We start from the raw sequence: 12,700 nt of genomic DNA, 5'->3' as shown, positions 1-12,700 counted from the left end.
CATGCTCCCCACCTCAAGGGCAGGACACCCCGCAGACCCAATCCCCAGCGCAGGCAAAATGCCACCTGGGCACCACTAGGCTGGTAGAGGCACTGCCAGCACCAAAGTGGGATTTTGCACGTACTGGGGATCTGGCCCAAGGATGCCCTGCCCATGTCAAGTGGGGTGCGGGGTGGCCCTGATGATCTCCTTATTAGGGGAGTTGGGGCATTGGGGAGACCATGGTGGTGGGGCCTTGCAATCACAGCACCATTCTTATACGGCACCCGATCTCTTCCTGCACTGCCGAGTAGAGCTCACTAGTGCAGGAAATGGGACTAGTGCCATTGCACAGCTGTATTAGATACTGGAAGTACTCATAACAGAAAAGGATTCCTCCCCATCCTTTCCCTTTGTTGCACCAATATCTAATTTTGTCTTTTGTCTTGCAATTTCTCCATTTAAAAAAAATTGTTCCAGTATTGACATTTATTCGGTGACTTTGGACTAATCTTGGTTTCCTTTTTCTTCAAAATAAAGCTGATCTCTACGAGGTTCGTTCTCCTGCACGTTAAATGCATGCGGCTCTCTCATATTTCATGTCCATTTCTGTGTATGTATCATTTCAATAGCTTGCTCCTTAATGGACATATCACTTGCTTATGTCCCAGGGAAGACCTCCTTAAGTATTTAAGTAAACACATACTCTCTCTTCATACAGTTGCTTGGATATTTGTGGAGACGGTGCAGGGAGGAAATAGAACATTCCAATGGGAAACAACCCAGAGGAAGGACTGGTGAGATATTCAAAAAGTAGATAGGGCATTGCTGGGAAAATAGACTTTGACTAGTGTTTGCAATTTGATTTACTTTACAACGGCACTGCTTTCAAGAAAAATCAGGACACTCATTCTTTTACAGCAATTAAGTCCCAGAAGGCATCATGTTCAAGTCTGACCGATGCCCAAACACACATACTTCCAGAAGGGTCACCAACAAAAAAGTAACTGAATTTTCGTCTCTAATGCAAAGGGACAGGAATTCAGTGAGGAACTGATGCTGCAGTTGTGTAGAGACTGGGTCAGACCCCATCCTGAACCTCAAGAAAGATAGCCTGGTCTTGAAGGAGAAACAGTGCAGGTTCTAAAGGTTAAACTGACAGCATGTTGTAGAATTGGCTTGAATCCCCTCTAGTTTAAGAGGCTTTGAACCGAGGAAATTACAAAAAAAACACTGATCAAGGGATCCATTAGAGTGGACAGAGGAAATATTTGGGGGAAAGCAAGTGGATGTACGCTTAGAATTAGAACTGCACCCCCCCCCCCTCCCCCTCCCCACCAAAACAGTGGATGATGAGTCAATTGAAACTCAAGATGGAGACAAATAGATATCAAGTAAGGATATAAAAGGGCAAAAAACCTTAGGTCACAGGAGTGGAGGTCAACACAATCTCCCTTCAATTACAACACTTCAGGAGGTTCCAAATGGCCTACCCCTGTTTCTGATGGAATATCTGGTGGATATGTGGAAATAAAATGAATGCTTTTGCCTCTCTTTTCAGGTGCAGTTGGATCTATTGTGTATTTCCACCTTTCCTGTCATCTCACTTGTTTTATAAGTGTTGTATTTCCTTTTCTGATTCCTTAGTGATGCTCCTTTTCACAGTTACTTGATTTAAAGAAGTAGTTTCAAAGAAGTGTATTTAAATTGTAATACCTTTCAAAAATTCTCAACAAAAACTTTTCCTTTTATTGTTTTTTCACATTCACATTATTTATCTTTGGCTTCTGTCTTAATTTAAGCCTTAGGTTCTATAGGCCCTGGGCCATCGTGTCTCAGCAATGCACAGTATTTGGCTACTGTGATTATGATTACAATACATAAGAAAATAGGAGACCATTTGGCCCTTTGAACCTGCCATTCATTGTGATCATGGCTAATCCCCTAATTCAGTAACCTGTTCCCACTTTCTTCCATATCCTTTGATCCCTTTCTTTCCAAGAGCTACATCTAACTCCTTGAAAACATGAACTGCTTTATGGTAGCAAATTCCACCTCTCTCCGTGATGAAGTATCTCCTCATTGCAGTCCCAAATGGTTTACCCCGTATCCTTCGACTGTAACCCCTGGTTCTGGACTTCCCCACCATCCTTCCTGCATCTACCCTCTTTAGTCCTGTTAGAATTCTATAGGTTTCTATGGAGATTCCCTGCTCATTCTTCCAAACTCCAGCGAATATTATCCAAACCAACTCAATCTCTCCTCTTGTATCACACCTATCATCCCAGGAATCAGTCTGGTAAACCTTTGTTGCACTTCAGCAAAAACATCCTCTCTCAAATAAGGAGACCATAACTGCAAACACAATGGCCGCGATTCTCCGCAACTACGATGGGTGGGAGAATAGCGGGAGGTCTGCTCCCGCACCTCCCGCTATTCTCCCAACCCCCCCCCCCCCCAAAATGGCGTGTCCGGTTTTCCGACATGCCACTCGGAGAAACGCGGGCCGCCGTTTTTCACGGCGGCCCGCGATTCTCCGACCCGATGGGCCGAGCGGCCTGCCGTTCCCGACCTGTTTACGACGGCGGCAACCACACCTGGTCACTGCTGTCGTGAACATGGCGCGCCAGGTAAGTGTGGGGCCTGTGGGGCGGATCGGGGATCGAGCACCACGACCGTGCTCGGGAGGGGACTGGCCCGCGATCGGTGCCCACTGATCGTCGGGCCGGCGTCTAAGGGGACGCACTCTTTCCCCTCCGCCGCCCCGCAAGATGTGGCGGATTGATCTTGCGGTGCGGCTGAGGGGAAAGACGGCAACTGCGCATGCGCGGGTTTGAGCTGTCCAACCCGCGCATGCGCGGCTGACGTCATTAGGCTCCTCCGCGGCGTCATTCTTGGCATGCCGGGCCTTGAAGTAAGGGACAAGGCCCGGCCGAGTTTTCTGGTACGGCCCACCTATCCCCCCGGGTAGGGGAGAATAGGGGGCCGGGAGAGGCTTCCGACGCCGTCATGAACCTCTCCAGGTTTCACGATGGCGTCGGGCCTTGCGGAGAATTCCGCCCAATATGTTCCAGATGTGGTCTCATCAAGCCTCTGTATATTTCCAGAAAGACATCCATGCTCCTATACTCTAATCCTCTCCCTACAAATGCGAACATGCCATTTGCCTTCTTTACTGCCTGCTGCACCCGCACACTTGGATTCAGCGACTGGTATACAAGGACATCCGGGTCACATCGCACATTCCCCTCGCTCAATCTATCCCCTCAATCTATACCTGTTCAGGTAATGATTTACCTTCCTGTTTTTGCTACCAAAGTGGATAATTTCACAATTAACCGCATTATACTGCATCTGCCATGCATTTGCCAACATGACCAAATCACACTTGCGCATCACTGTATCTTCCTCACAGCTTATCTTCCCACCAAGCTTTGTGTCATCTGCAAATTTGTGTTACCCCACTACTTATTGCCTGCCAGAGCCATTCATTCCTACTCTGGTTTCCCGTCTGCCAACTAGTTTTCCATCCATTTCCATACACTACCCCCCAATTCCTTGTGCTTTAATTTTACACGCTAATCTCTTTCATGTGGGACTCTATCAAAAGCCTTCTGAAAATGGCTGGCAATGTGCTCAGTACTGCTACAGTGCTGGTTCTGAAAAAGTAGATCAAACATTATTTAAATGCAAGACCTTTTCCTCACTGACCTCCCTATTCCTCAACTTATGCAAATACAGCACGGTGCTATGTCTTTTTGTCCGACGTCATTTCGTCCAACGACACTTCGTCCACGTCTTTTGGTCCAACGTCTTTTTGTCCGCTCGTCTTTTGGTCCAACGTCATTTTGTCCGGTGATTTTTTTCGTCAAAGAATTTTTGTGACTTTTTACGTGTTTTTGGCGGATGATTTTCTTGGTCAAAGATTTTTGTGACTTTGAGTGTTTTTGTCTAATGATTTTTTTTGTCAAAGAATTTTTGTGACTTTTTACGTGTTTTTGTCGGATGATTTTTTTTGTCAAAGACTTTTTTTAGTAGCATAGTAATTTAGCATGACCAAACTTGCTTAGTAGCACTCCACTCCACTTTAACTTTTGTAAATAGAAATCTTCTCAAATGCACATAATATACAATAAAGGATCTTTATTACCAGCCTCTTTCCTTTAACGAGCCTCGTTAAAGGATAGTTATTATCGTTCTCTCCCCTTTAACGAGCCTCGTTAAAGGATAGATATTATCGGTCTCTTTCCTAATCCCGAATTCGCCCATCCAGAAATGGCAAAGTTCAGGGAAGGGCTAATAATAGGCAAAAAGGCTCAAATTCTTCGGGGAGATCAGTCGACGTCATGTACGCGATACAAGAAAATAACTGAACGCCTCAAAAGATTGGTCGTTGAATATGTTCCTACAGCGAAAATTGATTTCTTGAGGAATGTTGCTCACAATTTACATCAATTTTAAGTAATTTCGGGAATTCATCCTTAGTAAACTTTTAGATCTTTTTAAATGCATTTTTAGATTTTTTAACTTTTTAAACTTCATTTTTCAGCTTGCATTTTACTTGCATTTCATCAATTACTTGCATTTTAGCAATTAAATTCACTTGCTGTATTGTGCCTGCTTTCTATCAATTAAATGCTTTTATACGGAGTTGATTTGTAATTGGTTAATTGGACGAAGTGACGTTGGACCAAAAGACGAGCGGACAAAAAGACGTTGGACCAAAAGACGTGGACGAAGTGTCGTTGGACGAAATGACGTCGGACGAAAAGACGCGACACGATACAGCACATGGGTCAGGCGACAAGTAGAAGACTGGTGAAGGATGCATTCAGGCCCACTGCAGTCAGAAGCAGAGTGTAGGCATTAAGTGTGGAGGCAGGCTGGGTAGAGATTTGTTGGAAGATCTTAGGCTCTGTAGTCCTCACACACTCCCCATGGGGGTAAAACACAGTCCTCCTAACTGCTTCTCAAAATTCCCTTATACCCGTATCCATTCTCGGCAGATCTCCAGAGCCATATGGAGATCAAATACATTTCTAAAATTTATTATAGATTTCACTCTACAGTTTTTTTAAAAACCCTCTCTTTATATAAAAAAAACAAACTTCATACCCCACCTAGAATCCTTTTATAACCTCTTTTAAGCTATAAATCAAATGAATTCAGACCATCATTACTGAGACAATAGTAGCTTTTTGAAGTCACCACGCATTAAGAGCCCTTTGGGAAATGGTGAAAACAGTGATTGAAACCACTAAAACATATTTTTAAAAACTTTCATCAACACCTGCAGCCTGTTTTTTGCTTCCAATTTACAAGGGCTAAAGATTTAAACAGCTTCACTCAACCCTTCAAGTGCCTTTCTGTCTACTCCATAGACTCCCATAATGAAATGAAAAAATGAAAATCGCTTATTGTCACGAGTAGGCTTCAAATGAAGTTACTGTGAAAAGCCCCTAGTCGCCACATTCCGGCGCCTGTTCAGGGAGGCTGTTACGGGAATCGAACCGTGCTGCTGGCCTGCTTGGTCTGCTTTCAAAGCCAGCGAATTAGCACTGTGCTAAAATGCAGGTTAAGTCCCCAAAAATGGGATCTGTTTGAACTCAATACTGAGTTTTTCCCCTTTCCCCCATTGGCACAAATTAGATCTATCAGAAATTGGGGCAGGGCTTCTACATTTTCTTATCTGGGGGCAGGACTTTCACATTTGTTTCCTGCCTGCTATGATAGAAACTTCAGAATCTCTAGGACTCTGGAAAAATCATGAAAGGATTCATAGAGGGCCTAAATTAATTGCCTTCACCCACGAGGGACCATCAATGTCACTAATATATTTAAAAAAAAAAGTTAATTCAGCAGAAACATCTTTACTCAATGATTAAAACTTGGGATTCACCGGCGCAGGAATATGAAAAATGAATAGCATGAATGAATGCAAGGGCGAGAGAAAATAGATGGATATTCTGATAAGGTGAACAAAGTTGAAGGTGGCATGCATGGAGGATAAACCCCGACAAAGTTGTTGAATGATCCGTTTCTGCACTGTGCATTTTGTAACGCTCAGCTGAGGTGGACCCATCAACATTTGCCAATGGATCAACATTCAAAGATTTTTCTCCCATATTCAAATTCTTCACCCTATTTTATTTGAGAAACCTTCAGCCTTCCATCAAAGCCTATAATCCTCTTCCTCGCCAACAATACAGAGGTAGATGGTATACGCAGTTATAGCATTTCTATAAATCAAAGGCATTAAAGGGAAGATAGGACTTTTGCTGACAGCACACATTCAAGACACTCAGATTGTCAGGAGAAAGGACGTTAACATTATAATTTAATAATGACAGTTTCAATGTACCTGAAAGATTATTTCTCCATTGATACTGTCAGACCTATTGTGCTTTTGCAGCAATTTTCTGTCCGTATTTCAGGTATCTAGCAGTATTTTGCTTATCTTCAAGGCCCCGGGTAATATTATTCTCCATTGATTTAGAACATAGCACAGTACAGGCCCTTCAGCCCACGATGTTGTGCCAACCATTTATCCTAATCTAAGATCAACCTAACCTACACCCCTTTAATTTACTGCTGTACATGTGCCTGTCCAAGAGTCGCTTAAATGTCCCTAATGACTCTTGACTCTGCCACCTCTGCTGGCAGTGCATTCCACACACCCACCACTCTCTGTTTAAAGAACCTACCTCTGACATCTCCCCTATACCTTCTTCCAATCACCTTAAAATGATGTCCGCTTGTGACAGCCATTTCCACCCTGGGGAAATGTCTCTGGCTATCCACTCTATCCATGCCTCTCATCACCTTGTACACCTATCAAGTCACCTCTCTGCCTTCTTCGCTCCAGTGAGAAAAGCCCTAGCTCCCTCAATCTTTCTTCATAAGACATGCCCTCCACTCCAGGCAGCATCCTGGTAAATCTTCTCTGTACCCTCTCCAAAGCATTCACATCCTTCCTATAATGAGGTGACCAGAACTGGACACAAAATTCCAAGTGTGGTCTAACGAGGGTTTTAGAAAGCTGCAGCAATACCTTGCGGCTCTTCAACTCAATCCCCCTGTTAATGAAAGCCAACACACCATACACCTTCTTAACAACCCTATCAACCTGAGTGGCAACTTTGAGGGATCTATGTATGTGGACCCCAAGATCCCTCTGTTCCTCCACACTTCCAAGAATCCTGTCTTTAACCGTGTATTCAGCATTTAAATTCGACCTTCCAAAATGAATCACTTCACATTTATTTAGGTTGAACTCCATTTGCCACTTCTTAGCCCAGCTCTGCATCCTGTCAATGTCCTGTTGGAACCTGCAACAACCCTCAACACTTCGTGTCATCGGCAAACTTACTAACCCACCCTTCCACTTCCTCATTCAAGTCATTTATAAAAACGACAAAGAGCAGAGGTCCCAGACAGATCCTTGCGGGAAACCATTGGTCACCGACCTCCAGGCGGAATGCTTTCCAACCACTACCACTCGCTGTCTTCTTTTGGCCAGCGAATTCTGTATCCAGACTGCCAAATTTCCCTGTATCCCATTCCCCCTAACTTTCTGAATGTGCCTACCATGGGGAACCTTATCAAATGCCTTACTGAAATCCATATACACCATATCCACTGCCCGACCTTCATCAATCTGTCTCGTCACATCCTCAAAAGAATTCAATGAGGCTTGTGAGGCATGACCTGTCCCTCAAAGCCATGCTGACAATTTTTAATCAAACTATGTTTTTCAAAATAATCATAAATCCTATCCGATATTTTGCTCACCACAGACGCAAGACTGATGGGCTGTAATTCCCAGGGATTTTCCTATTCCCTTTCTTGAATAGAGGAACAACATTCGCCTCACTACAATCATCTAGTGCTACTCCAGTAGAGAGTGAGGACGCAAAGATCATTGCCAATGGTGCAGCAATCTCCTCCCTCGCTTCCCGTAGTAACCTTGGGTATATCCCGTCAGGCCCAGGGGACTTATCTATCCTGATGCTTTTCAAAATTTCCAGCATATCCTCCTTCTTAATATCAACCTGTTCGAGTCTATTAATCTGGTTCACACTGTTATAATGGCAACAAGGTCCCTCTCTCTAGTGAATACTGAAGCAAAGTATTCATTTAGGACCTCCCCCATCTCCTCAGACTTTAGGCACAAGTTCTCTCCACTATCCCGGATTTTCCCTACTCTCACTCTGATCATCCTCTATTTCTCACATAAGGGTAGAACGCCTTGGGGTTTTCCCTACTCCTCCCCGCCAGGACTTTTTCATGCCCCCTTGTAGCTCTCCTCAGTCCATTTTTTAGTTCCTTCCTGGCTACTTTGTAACCCTCTAGAGCGGAGTCAGATCCTTGTTTCCTCAACCTTCCACAAGCTTCCTTCTTCCTCTCGACTAGAAGCTCCACTTCTCTTGTCATCCAAGGCTTCTTCACCTTGCCATTCCTTCCTCATCTCAGTGGGACAAAACAATTCAGCACTTGCAGCAAGTGCTCCTTAAACAATCCCCACATTACTGTTGTGGATTTCCCCAAGAACAATTGTTCCCACTTTATGCTCCTCAGCTCCTGTCTAATAGCAGTATTATTTCCTCTCCCCCAATTAAATACCTTCCCATACTGTGTGTTCCTAACCCTCTCCATGACTATGGTAAAGGTCAAGGAGTTGTGGTCACTGTCACCAAAATGCTCTCCCACTTAGACATCTGACACCTGGCCTGGTTCATTGCTGAGCACCAAGTCCAATATGGCCTTCCCCTAGTCGGCCTATCTACGAGTCAGGAATTCATCCTGTACACACCTGGCCAAATCTGCTCCATCTGAACCATTTGCACTGAGGAGGTTCCAGTCAATATTTAAGGGTTCGAGGAGACATAGATACATAGAAGATAGGAGATTTGGCCCTTCGAGCCTGCTCCACTTATCACAATCATGGCTGATCATCCAACTCAATAGCCTAACCCTGCTTTCTCCCCATAACCTTTTGATCCCATTCACCCCAATGGCCGCCTCTTGAATATATTCAATGTTTTAGCATCAACTACTTCCTGTGGTAATGAATTCCACAGGCTCACCACTCTTTGGGTGAGGAAATGTCTCCTCATCTCTGTCTGAAATGGTTTACCCAGAATCCTCAGACTGTAACCCTGGTTCTGAACACACCTACCATCAGGAACATCTTCCTTGTCTAAACCGGTTAGAATTTCTGTTACAATTTTAAGTCTCTATAAGATCCCCACTTATTCTTCTGAACTTCAGCAAGAACAATCCTAACCTAGTCAATCTCTCATATGACAGTCCCGCCATCCTTGGAATCAGTCTGGCGAACCTTGATTGCACTCCCTCGAGAGCATCCTTCCTCAGTAAAGGAGGCCAAACTGTACACAATATTCTAGGCGTGGCCTCAGCCAGGCCCTGTATAATTGCAACACATCCCCTGCTCCTGTACTCAAAACCTCTCGCAATGAAGGCCGACATTCCATTAGCTTTCTTCACCACCTGCTGCACCTGCATGTTTGCCTTCAGCAACTGGTGCACAAGGACACCCAGGTCCTGCTACACGCTCCCCTCTCCCAATTTACAACCATTCAGGTAGTAATCTGCCTTCCTGTTTTTGCTTCCAAAGTGAATAACCTCACAGTTATCCAAATTATACTGCATCTGCCATTGATTTGCCCACTCACCCAACCTGTCCAGATCATGCTGTAGGATCTCTGCATCCTCATCACAGTTCACCCTCCCAGATAAACATATCACTCAGACCATCATAGTGATCATCAGTCCTGTACTGAGGTACCCCTATATTTGTGAGCAGGGGATTTTCTTACCAAAAAAACCTGCTATTTCATTAAAAAGAAACAACCCTAATAGTATATTCATTTTGCAGAGAAAAGAAAATCATTACAATATAGAACAAGATGAATGATACCTTTGGTGTTTAGTTTGAAAGTTATACTAAAATAGAACTTAACCCAAACAGAACAACTAATACATACACATCAGCTCAAATTTGCACAGTATACAAATCATATTCAATATTAACAATTGTAATTTCTTTTTCTTCTGGAGTTGGTTGGAGAGGTAAGCAGGCAATGTGGTCAACATTATACAACTTCTAAGACAAAAATAAACCTGTTGATTTTTTAAGAGATACGTCAACATCTTCTGTCTGTGCTCTGGGATGGGGGAAGAGTTCAAAAAATGACCCATAATTTAAGTTGTCAGTGTAACTCACCCTCTGCTGACCTTGGCTGTCAATTTATGCAAAATTAATACGACTGTTTTTGCATTCGAGAAACTTTGCCACAAGTCAACCCTTGCAGATCAAAGGAAAGGATTTGGCAAGTGACTGATGGGCAAAAATCAAGAAACATTTTCAGATTTGATTGGCAAGTGCAAGACATGCAATAAGTGAGTTTTGAGATCTTCTGAGAAGTGGGAGGCAAAGGGCATAAAATTAAAACAAAATTAGAACAGGCCTTTTGAAATTGATTTCAAGTCAGAGAGCCACACAGCGCTCTACAATTTGAACCTTAATATTCAGAATCTAGGATTATAGTCTATACTTATACCTACAAGTAATCAAGAGCTACCTCAATAATGGACACTTCCTCAACTTCATGTTACTAGTGACCATTATCTACAACTACAAAAGCACAAAGATCCACTAACAGAAGAATTAAAATGTCACCTGTCCCCAATATGTACAACTTTCATTTAACTCAATCAACTGCTCAAGTTTCAGCAAACAAAAATAATCAAGAGTCACAAAAGAGTTCCAGCTAAATGAGCCAAGCCCCCTCTCATTTACTCTACATCTATAGAATTACAATAGGCAACATGATCTAAATAACACTTATTTCCAACAACTCCAATTTAATACTGTATGTTAAAATGAGTGAACAGACTTAGGTTTAACATGCAGATTGCAAACCGCCAGCAATCTTATCACATTGTGTACCTGTTTGTTCTTATTCAGATCTGAAGCAATGATTTAGGGAGCTGTGTGGTACAATGATCAGTCAATCGGATCATTTTAATGCAATTTTAGAGGGATCTTATTGCAAGGTGAATCCTCTTGGCAAACCAGCTACTTGTCACAAAGACTTATCTCAGTTGGGTGTCAGCTGCAGAATCATTTAACTTGGTGAATTGAACTAAATTAAGACCATTTGCCACCTAATTAAAATTAAAGGAAAACACTGTGGATGTTGCAATTCAGAAATCTACTCTGATGAAGGATCATTGACCTGTGGACTCTGTATTTCTCTCTATAGTTGCTCCCTGACCTTTTGAGTATTTCCAGCATTTTCTGTTTCTATGCCATCTAATTAATTTTTTAAAATAATCTTTATTGTGACAAGTAGGCTTACACTGCAATGAAGTCCCTGTGAAAAGCCCCTGGTCACCACATTCAGCGCCTGTTTGGGTACACAGAGGGAGAATTCAGAATGTCCAATTTACCTAACATGTCTTTCGGGACTTGTGGGAGGAAACTGGAGCACCCGGAGGAAACTCACGCAAACACAGGGAGAACGTGCAGATTTCGCACAGACAGTGATCCAAGCTGGGAATCAAACCTGGGACCCTGGTGCTGTGAAGCAACAGTGCTAACCACTGTACTACTGTAAGGTGGTCCATACCTTAAATTTGTAAAATTAATAACGCTCCCATTTATTATCGATGACCACAAATTGCAAATGGAGATTATTATCGAGTGAATGTTTTCCTTTACCATGCCTTTATGTTGTCTGGGAGCAAGCCTAGAATTCTATTATTCAGGGAATTGTGGCGCAGGGGAAATGGGAAGGAATAAGAAGATGGTGTTTTCTCACATTTCTAATCAACAATTGGCAAACTACAACAAATCCAATTGATTTATAACAACATCAAAAGCAATAGCAAATTTGACACAATAAAATGCTTAAAGGCACGTCACAAGTGCATTATGAAGCAAAATTAGACACAGGCCCACATAAGGTGATATCAGAGCAGATGGTTAAACGCTTGGTTAAAGAGAAAGGATTTAAGCAGTGTCTTTAAGTAAGAAAGAGAATAAGGCAGATGGTCAGATTTAAGGAGGAAATTCCAAAAGTAAAAGAAGGTCCTAAGTAGCTGAGGCACGACCACCATTGGTGGCAGGCTGGGGCAGTTTAAGCGACTAGAATTGGATGAGCACAGCTATCTCGGAGGGTTGTGGGGCTGGAGGAAATTACAGAGATTGGGAAGACTGAGGCCATGGAAGGTTTTAAAATCAAGGGCGAGATTTTCTGGCCTTCCCATGGTGTGTTTCACGGCAGGCGGTAGGATCTTCTGGTCCCGCCGCTGTCAATGGGATTCCCGTTGAATAAACTCCAGTCACCGGGAAACCTGCGGCAGGGTCCACTGTCAGTGAGACTGAAAGATCTCGCCAGCGAGAATAGCCAGGAGATCTTGCCCCAAGACAGTGCTTGAATGCCAATGTAGGTACCAAGTGTGCTGAGTGATGTGAGTTAGGACATAGGCAGCAGAGATTTGGATAATATCATATTTACAGAAGGTAAATGGGACATTGGCCAGGATTACCTTGGCATAGTCAAGTCTCAATGTAAAAAAGACATGGATGAGAATTTCAGCAGTAGTTGAGTTGAGGCTGGGGTAAGGTTGGGCGATGGTACTGATCTGGAAATAGGTTATCTTAGTGATGATGTGGATATGTGGTCAGGAGCTC

General features: G+C 43.2%; 1 protein-coding gene across 3 annotated transcripts in view; it reads right to left on the bottom strand.

Annotated features, from left to right (window-relative positions):
- si:dkeyp-23e4.3 (rho GTPase-activating protein 7) overlaps positions 1–12,700 on the bottom strand; it is a 206,259-nt gene that overhangs the window by 180,373 nt on the left and 13,186 nt on the right. Inside the window, exon 1 of one of the 3 annotated variants that reach the window (XM_038796044.1) lies at positions 10,584–10,627. The exons of 1 other annotated variant lie outside the window; for it this stretch is intronic. The gene's annotated coding sequence lies outside the window, so the exon portion shown is untranslated. Of the gene's footprint in view, positions 1–10,225; positions 10,343–10,583; positions 10,628–12,700 lie in introns of those variants that run through there. One more of the 3 variants, XM_038796045.1, reaches the window with a different exon arrangement.

Source organism: Scyliorhinus canicula, chromosome 4 (genome assembly GCF_902713615.1).
Source record: "Scyliorhinus canicula chromosome 4, sScyCan1.1, whole genome shotgun sequence".
NCBI classification, from domain to species: domain Eukaryota; kingdom Metazoa; phylum Chordata; class Chondrichthyes; order Carcharhiniformes; family Scyliorhinidae; genus Scyliorhinus; species Scyliorhinus canicula.
The sequence above is the reverse complement of the archived record's forward strand: the minus strand, read 5'-3'. Positions and strand labels throughout refer to the sequence as shown.